The sequence below is a fragment of the Cervus canadensis genome, chromosome 25 (genome assembly GCF_019320065.1).
Source record: "Cervus canadensis isolate Bull #8, Minnesota chromosome 25, ASM1932006v1, whole genome shotgun sequence".
Taxonomy (NCBI): domain Eukaryota; kingdom Metazoa; phylum Chordata; class Mammalia; order Artiodactyla; family Cervidae; genus Cervus; species Cervus canadensis.
Window position 1 is genome coordinate 7,845,995 of NC_057410.1, and position 20,618 is coordinate 7,866,612.

Below are 20,618 nucleotides of genomic sequence, written 5' to 3' on the forward strand. Positions count from 1 at the left end.
CCTCTTCACTTTCTGCCATAAGGGTGGTGTCATCTGCATATCTGAGGTTATTGATATTTCTCCTGGCAATCTTGATTCCAGCTTGTGCTTCTTCCAGCCAGCGTTTCTCATGATGTACTCTGCATATAAGTTAAATAAGCAGGGTGACAATATACAGCCTTGACATACTCCTTTTCCTATTTGGAACCAGTCTGTTGTTCCATGTCCAGTCTAACTGCTGCTTCCTGACCTGCATATTGGTTTCTCAAGAGCAGGTCAGGTGGTCTGGTATGCCCACCTCTTTCAGAATTTTCCACAGTTTATTGTGATCCACACAGTCAAAGGCTTTGGCATAGTCAATAAAGCAGAAATAGATGTTTTTCTGGAACGCTTTTGCTTTTTTGATAATCTGACAGATGTTGGCAATTTGATCTCTGATTCCTCTGCCTTTTCTAAATCCAGCTTGAACATCTGGAAGTTCACAGTTCATGTATCGCTGAAGCCTGGCTTAGAGAATTTTGAGCATTACTTTACTAGCGTGTCAAAATGAGTACAATTGTGTGAAAATTTGAGCATTCTTTGGGATTGCCTTTCTTTGGGATTGGAATGAAAACTGACTTTTTCCAGTCCTGTGGCCACTGCTGAGTTTTCCAAATTTGCTGGCATATTGAGTGCAGCACTTTCACAGCATCATCTTTCAGTATTTGAAATAGCTCAACTGGAATTCCATCACCTCCACTGCTTTGTTTGTAGGGATGTTTTCTAAGGCCCACTTGACTTCACATTTCAGAATGTCTGACTCTAGGTGAGTAATCACACCATTGTAATTATATGGGTCGTGAAGATCTTTTTTGTACAGTTCTTCTGTGTATTCTTGCCACCTCTTCTTAATATCTTCTGATTCTGTTAGGTCTATACCATTTCTGTCCTTTATCGAGCCCATCTTTGCATGAAATGTTCCCTTGATATCTCTAATTTTCTTGAAGAGATCTCTAGTCTTTCCCATTCTGTTGTTTCCCTCTATTTCTTTGCATTGATCGCTGAGGACGGCTTTCTTATCTCTCCTGGCTATTCTTTGGAACTCTGTATTCAAATGGGAATATCTTTCCTTTTCTCCACACTTCTCTTCTCTTCACAGCTATTTGTAAGGCCTCCTCAGACAACCATTTTGCTTTTTTGTATTTCTTTTCCTTGGGGATGGTTTTAATCCCTGTCTCCTGTACAGTGTCACAAACCTCCATCCATAGTTAATCAGGCACTCTGTCTATCAGATCTAGTCCCTTAAGTCTATTTCTCACTTCCACTGCATAATCATAAGGAATTTGATTTAGGTCATACCTGAATGGGCTAGTGGTTTTCCCTACTTTCTTCAGTTTCAGTCTGAGTTTGGCAATAAGGAGTTCATGATCTGAGCCACAGTCAGCTCCCAGTCTTGTTTTTGCTGACTGTATAGAGCTTCTCCATCTTTGGCTGCAAAGAATATAATCAATGTGACTTCAGTATTGACCATCTGGTGATGTCCATGTGTAGAGTCTTCTCTTGTGCTGTTGGAAGAGGGTGTTTGCTATGACCAGTGCATTCTCTTGGCAAAACTCTATTAGCCTTTGCCCTGCTTCATTCCATACTCCAAGGCCAAATTTGTCTGTTACTCCAGGTGTTTCTTGACTTCCTACTTTTGCATTCCAGTCCCCTATAATGAAAAGGACATCGTTTTTGGGTGTTAGTTCTAAAAGGTCTTCATAGAACCATTCAACTTTAGCTTCTTCTGTGTTACTGGTTGGGGCATAGGCTTGGATTACAGTGATATTGAATGGTTTGTCTTGGAAACGAATAGAGATCATTCTGTTGTTTTTGAGATTGCATCCAAGTACTACATTTTGGTCTCTTTTGTTGACCATGATGGCTACTCCATTTCTTCTAAGGGATTCCTGCCCACAGTAGTAGATATAATGGTCATCTGAGTTAAATTCACCCATTCCAGTCCATTTTAGTTTGCTGATTCCCATAATGTCGATGTTCACTCTTGCCATCTCCTTTTGACCACTTCCAGTTTGCCTTAATTCATGGACCTAACATTCCAGGTTCCTATGCAATATTGCTCTTTACAGCATCAGACCTTGCTTCTATCACCAGTCACATCCACAACTGGGTATTGTTTTTGCTTTGGCTCCATCCCTTCATTCTTTCTGGAGTTATTTCTCCACTGATCTCCAGTAGCATATTGGCACCTACCAACCTGGGGAGTTCCTCTTTCAGTATCCTGTCATTTTGGCTTTTCATACTGTTCATGGGCTTCCCTGGTAGCTCAGTTGGTAAAGAATCTGCCTGCAGTGCAGAAGACCCAGGTTCGATCCCTGGGTCGGGAAGATCCGCTGGAGAAGGAAATGCTAAACCACTCCAGTATCCTTGCCTGGAAAATTCCATGGACAAAGGAGCCTGGGTTACAGTCCATGGGTTGCAAAGAGTCTGGCACAACTGAGGACCTTACGTGAGATTCTCAAGGCAAGAATACTGAAGTGGTTTGCCATTCCCTTCTCCAGTGGACCACATTCTGTCAGACCTCTCCACCATGACCTGTCTGTCTTGGGTGGCCCCACACGGCATGGCTTCGTTTCATTGAGTTAGAGAAGGCTGTGGTCCTGTGATCAGATTGGCTAGTTTTCTGTGATTATGGTGTCAGTGTGTCTGCCCTCTGATGCCCTCTCGCAACACCTACCGTCCTACTTGGGCTTCTCTTACCTTGGACGTGGGGTATCTCTTCACAGCTGCTCCAGCAAAGCACAGCCGTTGCTCCTTACCTTGGATGAGGGTATCTCCTCACGGCCGCCCCTCCTGACCTTGAATGTGGAGCAGCTCCACTCCACCCTTCTGCGCCCACGCAGCCCCACTTGTAACTTAGAGGGACCCAAATCAAGCTTAGTCCAGTCTCACGGCTTACTTATTGGTCAGAGTTTACAGTGGCCTCACTGGTGATTGGATCTGTGTCCAGATAAAATTACCAGGAACCTCTTTTCATCTCTTTGAAGCCTCACCTTCATGAGTGTTGGTAGGAAGTCTCTCTCCATGTCCTGTACTGGGAGATCCAGGACCACATAGTCCTCACCCCTTCCCAACATCCTGGTCTCTGAAATAGGATCTTCCACTGGCCTGACCTAAGTCATGCATACTTTTGGTTCAAGTGTTACATCAAGGAAATAGGTTTCTCTCATTGGCCAGCCTAGTTTTTGTGCCCCTTCATAGACCCATTTGATTGACAGCCCCAGCAGAAATAGGTATTTCTAGAGGCAAGCAGTTTCCAAAAGGAAGGGATGTGGTAAGGAAAAGGGGGGGGGGGGGGAAACAACAAGAATTTGCCCTTGATAAAATAATCAAAATTCACTTTAGTGCCCTGTTTTATTTTAGTTCCACTGAGATGTTTTGAACATGTGAATTTGCATATGTGAATGTATATTTGTTTCTATTAAGAAAGAGGACCATGTTTCTACACCAGAATAGTTTGGTTAAAACCCATTGCAGGCTTTTTTGGTTTCTGTTCTTTCTGAAAGAACCAAACCACCCCTTATTCAAACATGTGTGTTTAAGTTGCAACCAGTGTGATTAAAACTTCAGTCTCTGTGTAAAGTCCCACTAATGAGCTTTTCCAAAGGAGAACTGTTGCTCTCCTTGAGATGTTTTTAGAGCTTAGGGTTTTGGCTTGGCATCACAAAATACTCACCCAATAGCAGTTTACTGGATCCTATTAGGCCCAGGGTTTGTATGCATAGTGACTTCCAATTTTTTTTTTCCCCTGCATATGCTCTGGTGGTTTTATTTGGAAACAACCTCTAAACTCTAGGAAAATAGTGTGTTATACACAAGGTCAATACTGGCAGCACACAGACCTGTTTTGTTTGGCTCCCACAGTTTAGACCTATTAAAAATGGGAAAGTGTGGCAGCTCTGGCCCTGTGCTGCCTCAAGAAGGGAAAGGCTGGGGTACTTGAATTCTACTTTGCCATAGTCATTCAGCTCCTGATTTTCTTCCATTTGACTAGTCCATTTGCATTACCTATCTGTCCTCTTCAACCCTTTGAGTTTGTGACCCTGGTCTTCTCCTTTGGGCATAAAGTGGAGAAGCGCAATATCTTTCTAAACTAATAGGAGTAGACAGTGCTTTCTGAGGGCTAATTTTTTTGAAATTTACTGTAGAAACAAGTGAATTAGATTGTCCTTAAGTTTCTCATGGGCATGACAAGTGGTTTATGATGGTTGGATCTGAAACAGTCTGTGGTCGAATGGAATCCCCAAGGAAAGTAAGATTTAAATTGGATTTATGACAACCAGCAGATGTCCTTAGGTATGGAAAGAGGGAAAGAGGTTTCAATATATTTCAAGGTTAGAGACTAAAGCGGCTTGGTTGTCACCCAGGTTCTCCTTGGGAGAGAGACTGAAGGTGAAGTTGAAATCATGTAACAAGAGGCATTGAGAGCCAACTTAAGGAGTTTTAATGCTGTGGGTCGGTTCATTTCAGTACAATAAATATTTATTGAGTGACTTTTACATTCCACATATTTTGCCAGGTGTAGAAAGTGCGGAGATGAATAAGTTACAGTCAGCTTGTATCTAGTGGAAGAAGCAGTCTATAACAAGTCATGTATACTGTGTGAAACGTAAGAAAACTAGCTTGGGAACAACATAGCAATCATTGTTGATTTGAAGGCCCTGTGTAGCACTTTTCTCCACCATGAATAAGAAATTTGCCTCTGATCTTCCACTGATAGAAAGACAGAAAATTGACACCTTAGTAACAGACCAAAATATACAAGAAACACATGCATAATTCTGTATAATTTCCTGCCTCTGTACAAACTTATATATATACTCATAAAGTCTAAAATTCATTGGAAAGAGTTTAATTAACTAAAAATAATATGACTGCCCAGTGAAAAGATCACCGTTGAGGGAGAATTTCATCCAAACTTATAAAGCTTAGATAGGACAGCTAGATAGAATATGAATCTTTTTCCCCAATCTTAGACAACCATAAATATTGGGCACCCCTTGAAACCATAGGAGACCATCTTAAAAGGGAGAGCCCACTGACCACGTCTGGTCACAAATTTTATTTGCTATACAGTGCTTGATTTTTTTAAAACTGTTACTGTCATTTAAAAATTGGAGGTTTTGCCTAAAAGTGGATTTTTCAGCTTGTAAAAATGAGATCTTATTACTAGACCTTCATTTCTGTAGGATGGTGACTGACTTGGGCTAAATAGTATATATTCCCCTTAGCCATAGAACTTATGCCTCCTATTTGCCATGCTCACCACTCAGCCCACTTGTCTATTTTCACTACTTGCCTGGTCCTGAAAGATATCTGAATTTTCAGCACTTGTCTTAAAGAGAAAAGAGCAGTAAGCGTTTGTGAAATGACTTCATATACAACTTTACGTTTGCCTGTTAAACCTTTTAAAATGAGCTCTTAATTTCATTATGCTGTAAACTTGCATCAGTGGTACCTTAGTCTTATGATTCCAGCTTCTAGTCAGCCAATCCACAAATATTTATTAGTGTCCACCACTTATTGTGCCCATAGAATTAAGCAGGGCCTGCTGCCCATATAGCTCCCAATTTTTTCTTTCTTTTTTTTTTTTTTTTTTTTTTTTTAGTGGAGTGCAGTTTATTTCACCGGCGGGCCCAAGGCAGAGTCTCCTCTTAGCCAAGGACCCCGACCAGCATTTGTGAAAATCTTTTATACACCATGTGTACGTGTCCAAACCCACCAGCCCAAATCCCTTGAGGCTTACAAAGGAAGGGTAAATACAATCACAATAACCCCATCATTCACCTGTTCTGTGTTCAAACAGTTAATAATCAATAAGCCTGCGGTTACATTCCAACCAGTTAATAGATACTGTCCGGAGGCAGGGGTGATTAGTATCTGTTTTCTCTTAAGATCTTCAAGATTCCCCTGACCAGAGGGAGCCTTATCCTTCCATTGTCTTTCCCACAGGCGCTAAGCACAGAGTTCAGAGTCCATTGGAGAGGCGGCCTAGCACGATCAGCAGGGACAGGCCTGAGATGGAGTCCAGGCCCTATGAATTCCTTCTTCATTCCCCCCTCTTGATGCTCTTGGTTTCCATAACGAGCATCATTTATTGAGATATATTGTACCTTAGCCCTCCTGCCACCCACATGAGAGAATGCTATCAACCTCTGGGTTACAAAATTCACAAGGCATTGTAGGAAGCAGGGCCCACAGAGCAGTATGATCAAGAATACTATAACAACAGTTACAATGGTTTTCCACCAGTCTCCCTTTACCCAGGAGAGGACTGAAGTCCAAAAGGGAATATTTTCATTAGACATGGCTTTCACTTGATTTTGCATATCCTCCAAGGCAGTAGATACATTTTCAGACAGGTCAGGGATGTACACACAACATTCGACTTTAATTATGGCGCAAGTCCCTCCTTGGGCTGCTGTGAGTATGTCTAACGCCATCCTATTTTGAATTACTGCCTTCCTCGTCTGAATCTGTTCTTTGTTCAAAGCTTGAATGGCTTTAGTACTGCCTAAGAGGGCCTGTTTAGTGAAATTAGTTAAGGCCTCTACCTTAACCATGACATCCGTTGTCCCTACAGAGGGTACAAACAAGGCAGCAAGATAGTCATACCATTGGAACACAGATCGTGTCCATCTTGCATGCAGATAAGGCAGGTTTACTGGAGGCTGGTGTAGGCTAGGCTTAATACTGCCATGGGTGAAAGCAAATCCTAATGTGCAATGCCCCACCCAGCCAACTGGTAACCATGGCCATAAGTTAAGCCCACAGAGCCACTGGGTCCCATTGGGGGCTACCCAGTGGATTCCAGGATTATATTTCCAGTCAGAACCGGGCCACTGAGCAGACTGATTGGGGTGATAGGTAACTTCCAAGATTTGTTTACATTGTTCAGGGGACAAATAACAAGTCTTTTGGGTCTAGGGGACGGTCTCCAAATCCAACTTTCTGTTCGGTTTTTGTTCCCAGCAATAGTAGCAGGGGCAATCAACTGTCCTTTCTCAGGAGTCATCCAGAAATATTCATCCCAGACCTGGTAGGATTGCTCAAGGTACCAGGAGGCCTGTCCCCCTTTTGTAAGGGAGCCCTTTTCCTCTTTAATTTTCATATATGAGCTATAAGCCCTTTGTCATCTCCGTAAGGCTGGTGTTCATGTTAAATGTAACCCTATGTCCCTGGCCCATTGATGGCTTCTTCTTACACCAGGAGAGCAAAGAAAGGTTATGGTTGGTGAGAGAGAGGAAAGTTCCTTTCTGTTGTTTCAAGAAGGAGCACAGTGGTATAAAGTTCCCATAACGGAGTGGCGATACCGACCAGGGGACTCCGTCCATTACTGACAGGGGCCTAGCCCCACATACCCAACAGTTGGAGGTGTTGTGGAAGTCCGCATAAGAATGTGCCCACGAGATGAAGACGTTGTCCTGTGCAGGAGCAGTGGTCAGGTTCAGAATTGCATTGGTGAGGCCGAGCAGCAGGAGTAGTTTACCCAGCTCCATCCTGTAGAGGGCTCGTCCGGGACTTCATTTTCTTCTTCCTCCTCAGAATGATCTTGGTTTCCCATGGGTCGGTGGGGTCCTTCTGGGTGGTCCACTCGGCGTCCTCCGGGTCATTGTGGTATGCCTTCTTCGCTCTGAGTGCTCAGTTCCCCTGCTGCCATCCACTACCTGCTGACGTGAAAGGTCCGGGCGTTGAGAAGCAGAATCCTTCCACAGGGGCGAGGCGCCTTCCCCCCTCTAGGAGATCCAAGCTACAAAGCCTCGAGGTGGCCTCAAATGAGACCTGTCTCCTCAAAGTGAGGAGTTTCCCGGCCAATGCACCAAATGTTATAGCCATGCTTTCTGGGAAACAAACTCACTCAGAAGGACAATGCAGATAGTGGAGTGCAGTTTATTACGCCGGCGGGCCCAAGGCAGAGTCTCCTCTTAGCCAAGGACCCTCTTTTTTTTTTTTTTTTTTTTTTTTAACTTAAATGTATAACTTTTTATTAAAACTTTAAAGTGAAACATTAATAAACATTACTATTAAAGGCAACACGTTGAAAGCAACCTAAAACTAAATGATCATTTATACCATTCTCACTATAAACATTTTCCAAACTCTTGCCAACCTAATGTTACACAGCTTTGTCCGCTTTCTGAACGTTTACAGCTCAAGTGAAATAGGGAGATTCAGAGGCACAGACTTCCAATTACAAAATAAATGAGTCAAAGAGATGAAATGTACAGAATGAGGAATATAGTCAATAGCTATGTGATATCTTTGTGATATGTGACAGATGGTAACTAGGCTTAAGGTGGTGATCATTTTGTAATGTATGGAAATGTCAAATCACTGTGTTGTACACCACAACTAATATGATGCTGTAGGTCAATATTACTTCAAAAACAGACAGACATACAGAAAAAGAGAAGGAAGTGGAGGGGAGGGGGAAATGGATGAAGGTCATCAAAAGGTACAAACGTCTAAGTTATAAGATGAATTATTATTTAATACTAGGGGTGTAATGTACACATGATTAATATAATTAACACTGCTGTGTGTTATATATGAAATTTGTTAAGAGAGTAACTCTTTTTTTTGTATCAGTGAGATGATGCCTGCTCACTGAACTTATTGTGATAATCATTTCATGATGTATGTTAAGTCAAATCATTATGCTCTATATTTTAAACATGTGCAGTGATATATGCCAATTATATCTCAACAAACCAGAAGGAAAAAGAAAGAAAAAAGGAAGAAAAGGGAAGGGAAAGAAAAAGTTTACTTTTAGGCTTTGTCATCGGCATTTCAGCTTAGGGTCATTCTTGTGGCTTCTTTGTTTCAAAGCTAGCCTCTGGAGGAATTTCCCATAGGTCATATTTCCCTTTCCGTAGAGTTCCTCATTTCTCCCTTTGTTGCAGGAAATGGGATGTGAGAGGATGGTCATGTCCTAGGTTTCAGGCGAGTTCCTAGAATAGACCACCAAGTGAGGGTCCTTGGCTTTACACAGGAAAGAATTCAAGAGTGAGGAAAGGTAAAGTCAAAGAGAGTTTATTCAGAGAGATAAACATTCCACAGGCAGAATGCTGTTGTCTCAGAAGCAGCCCAGGATATTTACTTTTTATGGGCTGGATAGTTTCATAGCTAACAAGTGGGAAGCGTATTCTATTTGGGGCAAAGGGCAGGGACTTCCAGGAACTGGGCCACTGCCGCTTCCACTTTTTGGCCTCTTATGGTCGGCTTCGGAATTGTCCCAGTTCCTGTGAGTGTGTCCTTTAGCATATGCTAATGTATTGCATATTAGCATATGCTAATTAGCCAAAGATGGAGAAGCTGTATACAGTCAGCAAAAACAAGACCGGGAGCTGACTGTGGCTCAGATCCTTATTGCAAAGTTCAGACTTGAATTGAAGAAAGTAGGGAAAACCACTAGACCATTCAGGTATTACCTAAATTAAATCCCTTATGATTATACAGTGGAAGTGAGAAATATATCAAGGGATTATTCTGATAGACAGAGTGCCTGATGATATGCACAGAGGTTCGTGACATTGTGCAGGAAGCAGTGATCAAGACCATCCCTAAGAAAAAGAAATGCAAAAAGGCACAATGGTTGTCTGAGGAGGGCTTACAAATAGCTGTGAAAAGAAGAGAAGCTAAAGGCAAAAGAGAAAAGGAAAGATATAGCCATCTGAATGCAGAGATCCAAAGAATAGCAAGGAGAGATAAGAAAGCCTTCCTCAGTGATCAATGCAGAGAAATCAAGGAAAACAATAGAATGGGAAAGACATCTCTTCAAGCAAATTAGAGATACCAAGGGAACATTTCATGCAAAGATGGGTACAATAAAGGACAAAAATAGTATGGAACTAACAGAAGCAGAAGATATTAAGAAGAGGTGGCAAGAGTACATAAAAGAACTATACAAAAAAAATTCTTCATGACCCAGATAACCACGATGGTGTGATCCCTCACCTAGAGCCAGACATCCTGGAATGCGAAGTCAAGTGGGCCTTAGGAAGCATCACTATGAACAAAGCTAGTGGAGGTGATGGAATTCCAGTTAAGCTATTTCAAATCCTGAAAGATGATGCTATGAAAGTGCTGCACTCAATATGCCAGCAAATATGGAAAACTCAGCAGTGGCCACAGGACTGGAAAAGGTCAGTTTTCATCCCAATCCCAAAGAAATGGCAATGCCAGAGAATATTCAAACTACGGCACAATTGCACTCATCTTACACGCTAGCAAAGTAATGCTCAAAATTCTCCAAGCCAGGCTTCAGCGATACATGAACCGTGAACTTCCAGGTGTTCAAGCTGGATTTAGAAAAGGCAGAGGAACCAGAGATCAAATTGCCAGCATCCGTTGTATCATTGAAAAAGCAAGAGAATTCCAGAAAAACTTCTGCTTTATTGACTACACAAAAGCCTTTGACTGTGTTCAGTTCAGTTCAGTCACTCAGTCATGTCTGACTCTTTGGAACCCCATGGACTGCAGCATGCCAGGCCTCCCTGTCCATCACCAACTCCCAGAGTTTACTCAAACTCATGTCCATTGAGTTGGTGATGCCATCCAACCATCTCATCCTCTGTCGTCCCCTTCTCCTCCTGCTTTCAGTCTTTCCCAGCATCAGGAGGGTCTTTTCCAGTGAGTCAGTTCTTTGCATCAAGTGGCCAAAGTATTGGAGTTTCAGCTTCAGCATCAGTCCTTCCAATGAATATTCAGGACTGATCTCCTTTAGGATGGACTGATCAGATCTCCTTGCAGTCCAAGGGATTCTCAAGAGTCTTCTCCAACACGACCGTTCAAAAGCACCAATTCTTCGGCGCTCAGCTTTCTTTCTACTCCAGCTCTCACATCCATACATGACCACTGGAAACCCATAGCTTTGACTAGATGGACTTTTGTTGGCAGAGTAATGTCTCTGTTTTTTAATATGCTGTCTAGGGTGGTCATAGCTTTTCTTCCAAAGAGCAGTCGTCTTTTAATTTCATGGCTCCAGTCACCATCTGCAATGATTTTGGAGCCCCCAAAAATAAAGCCTCTCACTGTTTCCACTGTTTCCCCATCTATTTGCCATGAAGTGATGGGACTGGATGCCATGATCTTAGTTTTCTGAATGTTGAGCTTTAAGCCAGCTTTTTCACTCTCCTTTCACTTTCATCAAGAGGCTCTTTAGTTCTTCTTCACCTTCTGCCATAAGGGTGGTGTCATCTGCATATCTGAGGTTATGGATATTTCTCCCGGCAATCTTGATTCCAGCTTGTGCTTCCTCCAGCCCAGCATTTCTCGTGATGTATTCTGCATATAAATTAAATAAGCAGGGTGACAATATAGAGCCTTGGTGTACTCCTTTTCCTATTTGGAACCAGTCTGTTGTTCCATGTCCGGTTCTCTGCATACAGGTTTCTCAAGAGGCAGGTCAGGTGGTCTGGTGTTCCCATCTCTTGAAGAATTTTCCACAGTTTGTTGTGATCCACACAGTCAAAGGCTTTGGCATAGTCAATAAAGCAGAAGTAGATGTTTTTCTGGAACTCTGTTGCTTCTTTGGATGTGAGAGCTGGACTATAAAGAAAGCTGAGCACCCAAGAATTGATGCTTTTGAACTGTCGTGTTGGAGAGGACTCCTGAGAATCCCTTGGAGTGCAAAGAGATCCAACCAGTCAATCCTAAAGGAAATCAGTCCTGACTATTCATTGGAAGGACTGATGCTGAAGCTGAAACTCCAATACGTTGGCCACCTGATGCATGGAACTGACTCATTAGAAAAGACCTTGATGCTTGGAAAGATTGAAGGCTGGAGGAGGAGATGACAACAGAGGATGAGATGGTTGGATGGCATCACAGACTTGATGGAACTGAGTTTGAGTAAATTCTGGGAGTTGTTGATGAGCAGGGAAGCCTGGTGTGCTGCAGTCCATGGGGTCGCAAAGAGTCAGAAGCGACTGAGGGACTGAAATGAAATGAACCGGATGTATTACAAAGAGTGTATAATGAGCCTCAAGGTGTACTGGGAGTTGAATCTTCTGCTATCTTGGGCCCGATTGTTTCAATCAGTTTTTGTTGGATCCTCAATGGCTGTGTCATTCTTTGAATGGTTGTGCACTTCCCTCTTCCCTCCTGTCTCACCTTTATCAAAGCCAAAGAAATGGAAAATGAATTCCATAAATAAAGCAATTAGGTCTTCCTTTTTTATTTTTAGGACAATCTTACTTTTAACTTGTTGGCCCCATTTTCAAACCATTTGTACCAATATTTGATTCAGTAAATATAGCTTTCACAAGCGTGTCACTTCTATGCCATGAGTAAAACTGTCACACATTTTAAAACATCTAGTCTCTCTTAAGTTATAGTAGATTTATCCCCCTGAAGGGAATAGAAAAGAGAATAGTCTATAATGAATTCTTCAGTTAAATTGCATCAGTGTTTAATAAACATGTAAATTTTGCTGCACCACTTAAAGTCTTTCATCAATAGTTCACGAAGGAGTATTTCACAGACTATTCCCAAAATACAGTCCTCATACAGGATATTTTCAAGAAAAATGAATAATATTTTAAGCAAACGTGTGAGATAATTTTCATGGCATGGGTAATTGAGGGGGAAAGTAAGAGATACTTTGGTTATACCTTCTGTTACCAGTTATACTTTCTGTTACCCAAAAATTGGCGTTTGCCTCTTGGTGGATGTCAAAAGATGCAGCCAAACCAAAGCGCAGGAAGATTTATTATTTCTTGCAGCAAGTAAGGAGAACATCGAGGATCTTTCCCAAAGCAGTGTCTACTCTACAGCAAGAATTAGGGAATTTTAAACCTAAAGGCACATGCATATTGTGAAGGGTTTAAGCAGAGGAGAATTTCACATAGACTCGGGGGCAAAGGTCAGCAGAATCCAAGCTTTAGTTGATTGAGATCAGGAAGGTCAGTATCTTCATTCCATCCTTTACCTGGGTGGGAGCCTTTGAGTTCCTGCAGAACTCAAAGATATGTTATTGTGTGTATTTCTTGAGGGAGGACTAGAACACTGCCTTATCACTGCACTACTGTTTGACAGACGATTCTGTGTTCCCTTGAGATCATGGATTACTGAAACCTGTTCAAGGGCAAGCGTTGGGCTCAGATCACAAAGTAGCTGAGGCTACAGTGGTTCCTCTTATGTCAAGAAAGCCATTCATTCCTGGTTGTCTTTCTCTGGGGACCCCTTAACCTATCTGCTTTACATTTCTATCTTTGGGAGAAGAATCACATCTCCCTTCCACACTTCCCCTAATACCACTGACTGCAGCAAAATCCCAAGTCATGTCCATCATTGATCAGACTCTTAAGGGCAGTTGTCAGATTCTTCTAAGACTTGGTGTATGATGTGAGGCTTGATAACCACTTAATCATGATTGCTGTGTCTGATGATCTCTGTGGCTTTAGCTTTATTTTTCTTTATTTAAGTGATTCTTACTTGCCTGAAACCTTCTACTGATGAGCTTGACAGTAAAAGCCCAAGTAAAAGCTAACTGCCATTTGTCCCTTAAATGATAACATCATCTTGGTCAAAATTGAAAAGAGGATCAACTGTTTTTCAGTGAAAACATGTATTTTTAGAAGGGGTCTGTGTGTGTGTGTGTGTGTGTGTGTGTGTGTTTGTATTTTGTTTCAAATAAGCTTTAACTTACTGGAGGGAGGGCCCCGATCCAGGAGAATACCAAGCAGAATGAGAAGAGTTTCTGCAAATGGTCTAAAAGTGATCGGCAGGCTAGGACATCCAGAAGAAAATGGCAGAGCTCAGGATGACCGTCAGCAAGGAGACCCCGTGTTATTAGTGTATGCCAAGCATTCCTCTGGCGTCTGTCGATTTGGAAGGAGGAAGACTTCAGCATCCACCATTCATTCAGTTCATTTTCACTGCTGTCTGGAGAATCTGCTGTATTCCAGACATTGTGCTGGTTAATAAGTGTCCCTGATCTCAAGGTGCTCCCAGTGGAGACAGAAGACAGAGGCCTTCTATACAGTGTGGTATAGGTGCTCATGAGAAATGCATTTGAGATCATGCTCATCAGACCCCTGTTGGTAAAAGGTCCACCCAGATGGGTCATTAAATCAGAGTCTAGCAGCCGTAGGGAAGCAGGCTTTCTGAGATGTGGCTGACTCAGAGACATTGTTCAGAGAGCTCTAGGCAATGATGATGTTCTCATCTTTAGATTAAGTTGTATCATTGCTGAGAATAAATTTTGCTCAGAAAATTTTGTTCTCAGAAGTCAGGAGAGCCTGGTATTTGTAAGCAGGCCTCTTGTAAACAGGTGTCTCAAATGCAAGTATGTAGATTTTAAACTTGCATCTTAAATGCAAGTAGGTCGATTGCTAGTGTGAATTCGTCTGGAATGGTGACATGACCCTTTCCCAAACCAAGGGGAGGGGTAGCAAAAGTTGGACTGTTTTTTCAAATCTGGCCACACTTTACCCAGCACTGATGAGGTCACCTGCATCTCTGCCCACTGTTGAGGTACCAGGGGCAACGGAAGTATGCCGCCGCCCCTGCCTTATATGGCCTGTGCCAGCAGTAAGTTTCTGTATACTTGGTCTATTGACTATGGCGTTAATCCAATTCACATGTGTGTGGATGTATGCGGTCTCTTTCTCCTAACTTTTACTACATCTGGAATGATACAGTGCTGTAATTTAAATACTTTCAAGGTCAGTGTTGGCCAGGAGGGAGTAGTTAAGTGGGAGGTAGGACAGGACTCAGGATGTACCTTTACCAATGGAGTGACAAGTCTCAAAGGATGAATAGGCCTGCAGCAGGTGCAAGACACAAGGCCCAGTGCCATAAAATTGTGTCTGTGTTAGGGGTTGAATTGTATACCCACCCCCCAAATTCATATGTTGAAGTCCTAACCCCCAGTACTTCAGAAGATATGGTGTTGTCACAGAGGTAATCAAGTTAAGATGACTCAGTGGTAAAGTGGTAAAGAATTCGCTGCCAATGCAGGAGACACGAGTTTGATCCCCGAGTCAGGAAGATCCTCTGGAGAAGGAAATAGCAACCCACTCCAGTATTCTTGCCTGGGAAATACCATGGACAGAGGACCCTGACAGGCTATAGTCCATGGGGTCCCAAAAGAGTTGGATACGACTTAGCGACTAAAACAGTCAAGTTAAAAGTGCCATCATTAGGGTGAACCTAACCAGTATGACTGATGTCCTTATATTAAGGGGAAATTTGAACACAGAAACCCAGATGGAGAGAAGACAGAAGGCAAAGACGATGGCCGTCTATACGCCAAGAAGGCAGGGCTGCGGCAGCTCCTTCCTCACAGCCTCAGAGGGCGCCAGCCCTGCCCACACCTTGATCTCGGGCTTCTGGCCTCCAAAACTACGAGGCAGTAAGCTTCTGTTATTTAAGCCACACAGTATGTGGCACTCTATTAGAGCAGAGCTAGAAGACTAAACCAGTGTGCTCAGAAAAGGAAACGTCTTGTTTTCTCTAAGAATTGTGATGTCCTGGGGGAAGAAAGGCAAAAGCGCCCATCTGCAGAAGCCCACAGAAATCTCCTCTCCCCCATCATTCATTTGGATCCTCATCTCAGAGTCCAGGCCACCTGGACACTCCCCTGGTACCTCACGTTCTTCAGGATTTTTCATAATTCCTTGTGTTTTTGGCTTCTCCTCTACCAAACCCAGCTGCGTCTCCCTCCTACTGATGGGGAGTCGTTACAAGCCTCGTGTTAGCTGTTTCACATTTGCCTCATTATATTCTCCCCTGTGACTTATTAACATGGCCTGTGTGTGTCAGAAGTTGGTGTTCTTCTTCGTCAAGAACATCCCATGGAAAAAAAAAAAAAGAACATCCCATGGGATAATATGTAGTCCCAGCCACTGTGTCTGATGGCTTCTGTCACATCCTTTATTCTTCCTGACAGTTCCAAATTTAACCTTGACACTTATTTCTGAGAAAGACATTAAAAAAGAGAAAAATAGTATTGTTGAGATTGACAGGAATCACATGACTGCTGCTGGCCCGCAGTATGGGCCATCGTCTCTGGGTCTGTTCCCAAGGGCCTGGGTGGGTGTGGCACCTGCTAGGTCACTGGACAGATCCTTGGAGGGCAGGGCTGGCCCCAACCTGCAGCGGAGCATCGCTAGATCTGAGTCACAAGTCTGCTATAGGATCCACAGCTGGCACCAAGGTCTGCATGCAGGGCAGCCTCTGGGGGCACAGATGAGCGTGTCTCCCTCCTGGTTCCTAGGTAGGCAGGACTGCTCTTGGATCACTACTGAGAGGAACTGCATTCAAGTTACAAGGCTGCTTCAAGATCCAAAGTTGGACTTTGAAGTTTGGTGGGCCTGCCTCTGGAAACGCAAATGGGCTTATTTCTTGTTGAGTCCCCAGGGTAGCTATAATTATTCATAGGCCATTGCTAAGAGGTATTGGATCCAAGTTACAGGGCTACTGTATTATTCACAGTTGCACTGAGGTTGGTGGGCCTGCGCCCAGTACACAAGTGTGCCTCTTGGCAGGTCCCTGGGCAGTAGGACTGCTCTCAGACCAAGGCTGGGAGGAGAACCGTACCTGCATCATGAGCTGTTCTAGGGTCCACAGCTAAGGCCAAGGTCAGCAAGGTTATTTGGGGCACAGGTGGGCTTGACGACTCCTGAGTCCCTTGGCAGGTAGTGCTGGTGGCAGGACCAATGCCAAACAGGATTGTAGCTGAGTCTACAAGGGCACGGAGCTATTTCCAGGTCCCTTTGCCAGGACCAAGGTTGGCAAGCCTGCCAACAGCTTTCTCATATCAGTCCTCATCATCTGTGGGCCCCAGTGAGGTTTTACAAGTTCCCACCTAGACCCCAAAGCTCCCACAAAGTCATTTTGTCCATGGATGGCTGCCAAAGTATTGTTTCTGTGGGGGTATGTGAATAGCAGACCTCTTATTCTACCATCTCACTGACATCACCTACAAGATGGTGAGTCTTCTCCTTCAGCCTATAGATATATAATCATGACTTAAAGTAACTACTTCTAATGTTATTTTTAAAGTCATCATTAGTATGCTTTTTTCCCAGTGTCCTTTGCATTGTGCATATCCTCAGGAATAATGACTAAGTCTGTTAAATTTTTGCCTCCTTTTAAAATTTTCTCTGTCACATGACCTCTCCAAGCCTCTGAACCAGCACTGATAGCTAGTGTTTCTTCTCTAAACAATATTCTGTTGTTCAAATAAACAACAAAAAGTTGAGCATATTTCAAAAACATATTGCACTAAACATATTGTTTAAAAATTGAACATATTTCTACTTTCTGTAGTGATGGACTGAGTCACTCAGCTAATTCTTTCAACATTTCCCTATCCAGGGCAAGGTACATGGCCAAGCCTGAAATCCATGACGTTAGGAACCATATGTTCCCAAAAGGAAGAGCATCAGATTATTTTGAACAGAAGTAAAATCTAGTGATTCTGAACTATTAGTGCCCCTAATGACTTGGAAAAATCAACGAATATTCTCTCAGGATGATAATCTCACCTTGGAGCTCAAATAATTCTACAAAAAATGTCCAGCAAAGATACATAAGGTACATAAGGAGACAAGACATCATGAGTGGTAGCCAGAAGACATAATAGACAATAGAAACAAATTATCAGAAACAAACTGTAAAAGATCTCTCTACTGTGTTTAAGGAGATAAAAGCCAAGCTTAGATTTCAGCAGGGCACTATTATAACCTACAAACAGTGAAATAAATTTGAAAATGAACCACACAGAAATTCTAGAGTTGAGAAATATAGAAATACCAAAATACAGAAAAACCCAAATTAATAAATTGGTGCATGGTTTTAACATCAGATTAGACACAGCGGAAGAGTGAATTATCAAAATGAAAGACAAATTAGAAGAAAGTAATCAAAATGCATCAGGGAAAGCAAAAGGATAGAAAATATGAAGAGAATGGTAAGCTACAGAGGACATAATTAAACTCTCAGAAAAAAATGATAGAGAAGAAAGTAGAGTTGACATTTGCAAAGATAATTTTATCTGAAGTTTTATCAGAGCTTAAGAAAAATACCACACTATTCAAGAAGTCTGAATATATGTTTTTAAAATCCTTACCTAGACACATTATAGTTAAACTGTAAAAAACTTTGAAAGCAGCTGGAGAAAGAAAGCTGAGTTCTTTTAAAGTATGATAAACTGACAGTAAACTTCTCAACAGGAGCATGGAAGCCACAAGAAAGTACAGTGATATCTTAAATGTACTAAAAGAAAGTAACTGCCCACCAGGGGAAAAAAGATACCGTTCTGAATTGAAGGTGAAATAAAAGACGTTTTTAAATCAATAAAGACTGAGTTCACTGCCAGCAGATTCATGCTAAAAAGAATTTCTAAATAGAAAACAAATTTATGGTTACCAGAGGGAAAGAAGAGGATAAATTAGGAGTATGGGATTAACAGATACACATTACTGTATATAAATAGATATTTGTCATTCAGTCACTAAGTTGTGTCTGTTTGCGACCCCATGGACAGCAGTACACCAAGCTTCCCTGTCCTTCACCATTTCCCGAAGCTTGCTGAAACTCATGTCCATTGAGTTGATGATCCCATCCAACCATCTCTTCTTCTGTCACTCCCTCTCCTTATTGTGATACAGATGTAGCAATGAGAATTTACTGTATAGCACAGAGAACTATATTTAATATCTTGCAATAACCTATAATGGAAAAGAATCTAAAAAAACTGTGTGTGTGTGTATATATATAACTGAATTACTTTGCCGTACACCTGAAACTAACATAATATTGTAAGTCAATTATATATATATATATTTTTAAAAAGAATTTCTAAAAGGTGTTCTTAAAAATGTAAGAGATAGAAATCAAAGAATGTAAGAATTATATGGATAAAGCTAAATGAATGCTGACTAGATCACAATAATATCTTCTATATATAAATGTATACAAATATTTACATATATATCATGTTATGAGACATTACCCAAAAAAGCATATAATTCAGGAAAAGTGAATGGTTTTAAGATGTTTTAAACTCTCTACAGGTTTCCCTGCTGGCTCAGTGGTAGAGAATCCGCCTGCCAATGCAGGAGATACGAGTTCAATCCCTGGGTCAGAAAGATCTTCTGGAGAAGGAAATGGCAACCCACTGCAGTATTCTCGCCTAGGAAATCCCATGGAGAGGAGCCTAGCAGGCTACAGTCCATGGGGTCATAAAAGTGACAATCAGACATGACTTAGCAACTAAGCAACAACAACAAACCCTGTACATTGTCTGGAAAAAGGATTAAGTTATCAATTTACAAAGATTCTGATAAGCAAAGGTGGACTACAGCCTAATTGCAGAAGATAAATTGAAAAGTTCCCAGTAGGTAGCATGAAATAGTATGCTACTTATGACTACTTATGAGATGAGAAAATATTTCTTAAATAGGACACAAAAAACCCTGATTTCAAAGGAAAGGATTGGTAAATTGATTACATTAAAACTAGAGACTGTTCATCTAAATTACTATAGAGTAAAAAGCCACAGTATAGAGTAGGAAAGGATATTTGCAACACATATAGCTAACAGAAAACCCATATACATATTACAAATCAGTATAAGAAAGGCTCATCACCCAATATAAGATTGAGCAAGAGATTTAAACAAACTGCGTCCAAGAGAGAGAATCTAAAATGCCTTAAACATGTGATGATGTGGTCAGTCTCAACCATCAGAGAAATGCATATTAAAACCACAATGTGATACGGTTACATACCCAATGTAATGATTTATTTGGTTTTTGTTTTTTCTTTTGGCCATGCAAGGCAGGTGGGATCCTAGTCCCCCAACCAGGGACAAACCCATGCACCCAGCCGTGGAAGTGCAGAATCTTAACCACTGAACTGCCAGGGAAGTTCCATCAACACAGTGGTTTAATTTTTTAAAACTGACAGTACCAGTTGTTGAGGATGTGGAGTAATAGGAATTCTCCTCCTGTTGGTGGGAATACAAATGAGAATAACAACTTTGGAAAACAGTCTGGAATACCAATAACCTGGAAGTCTACTCAAGTATGTGTGGCCCAATGAAAATGTGTTCATAGCAATATTATTCATAGTGGCCCCAAGCCAGAAATAAGTCATCTATCAACAGTAAAAGGGATGAATTATAATGTATTCTTACAATGAATATTCAGCAGTGGAATAGTATACTCACAAGAAATGAGTAAATCTTACTATACAAAGTTGAGCGAAAGAAGCAAGACAAAAATCCTACATACTATAGTACTTAGTAGCTACCTTTGGGGAGGAGAAAAGCATGTGTGGTGATTGGGAGAAGCACAGGGTACTCATAATGTACTAGATTTCTTTATCTGAGTGGTAATCCCATGAATGTGTTCAGTGGGTGATAATTCATAAAGCCATACTTATTGTTTATGCATTTTTCTGTGTGTAATTTCACTTCAGTTAAACTGAAGGTTCTTTAAAATAAAATGCAGCTGAGAGTACCCAGTGATACATGAGATTTACAAGAACTCGTATATGAATGATGTCCTCCTTAGGATAATTTTGAAGAAAGCTTCTCCTTATATCTTTGACATGAGGTATTGTTTACCTGTCTCCCTTCGCTGTTA

General features: G+C 41.7%; 1 protein-coding gene across 2 annotated transcripts in view; it reads left to right on the top strand.

Annotated features, from left to right (window-relative positions):
• Positions 1-20,618, top strand: part of SRGAP1 (SLIT-ROBO Rho GTPase activating protein 1) — a 316,119-nt gene that overhangs the window by 240,080 nt on the left and 55,421 nt on the right. The window lies entirely within an intron of this gene.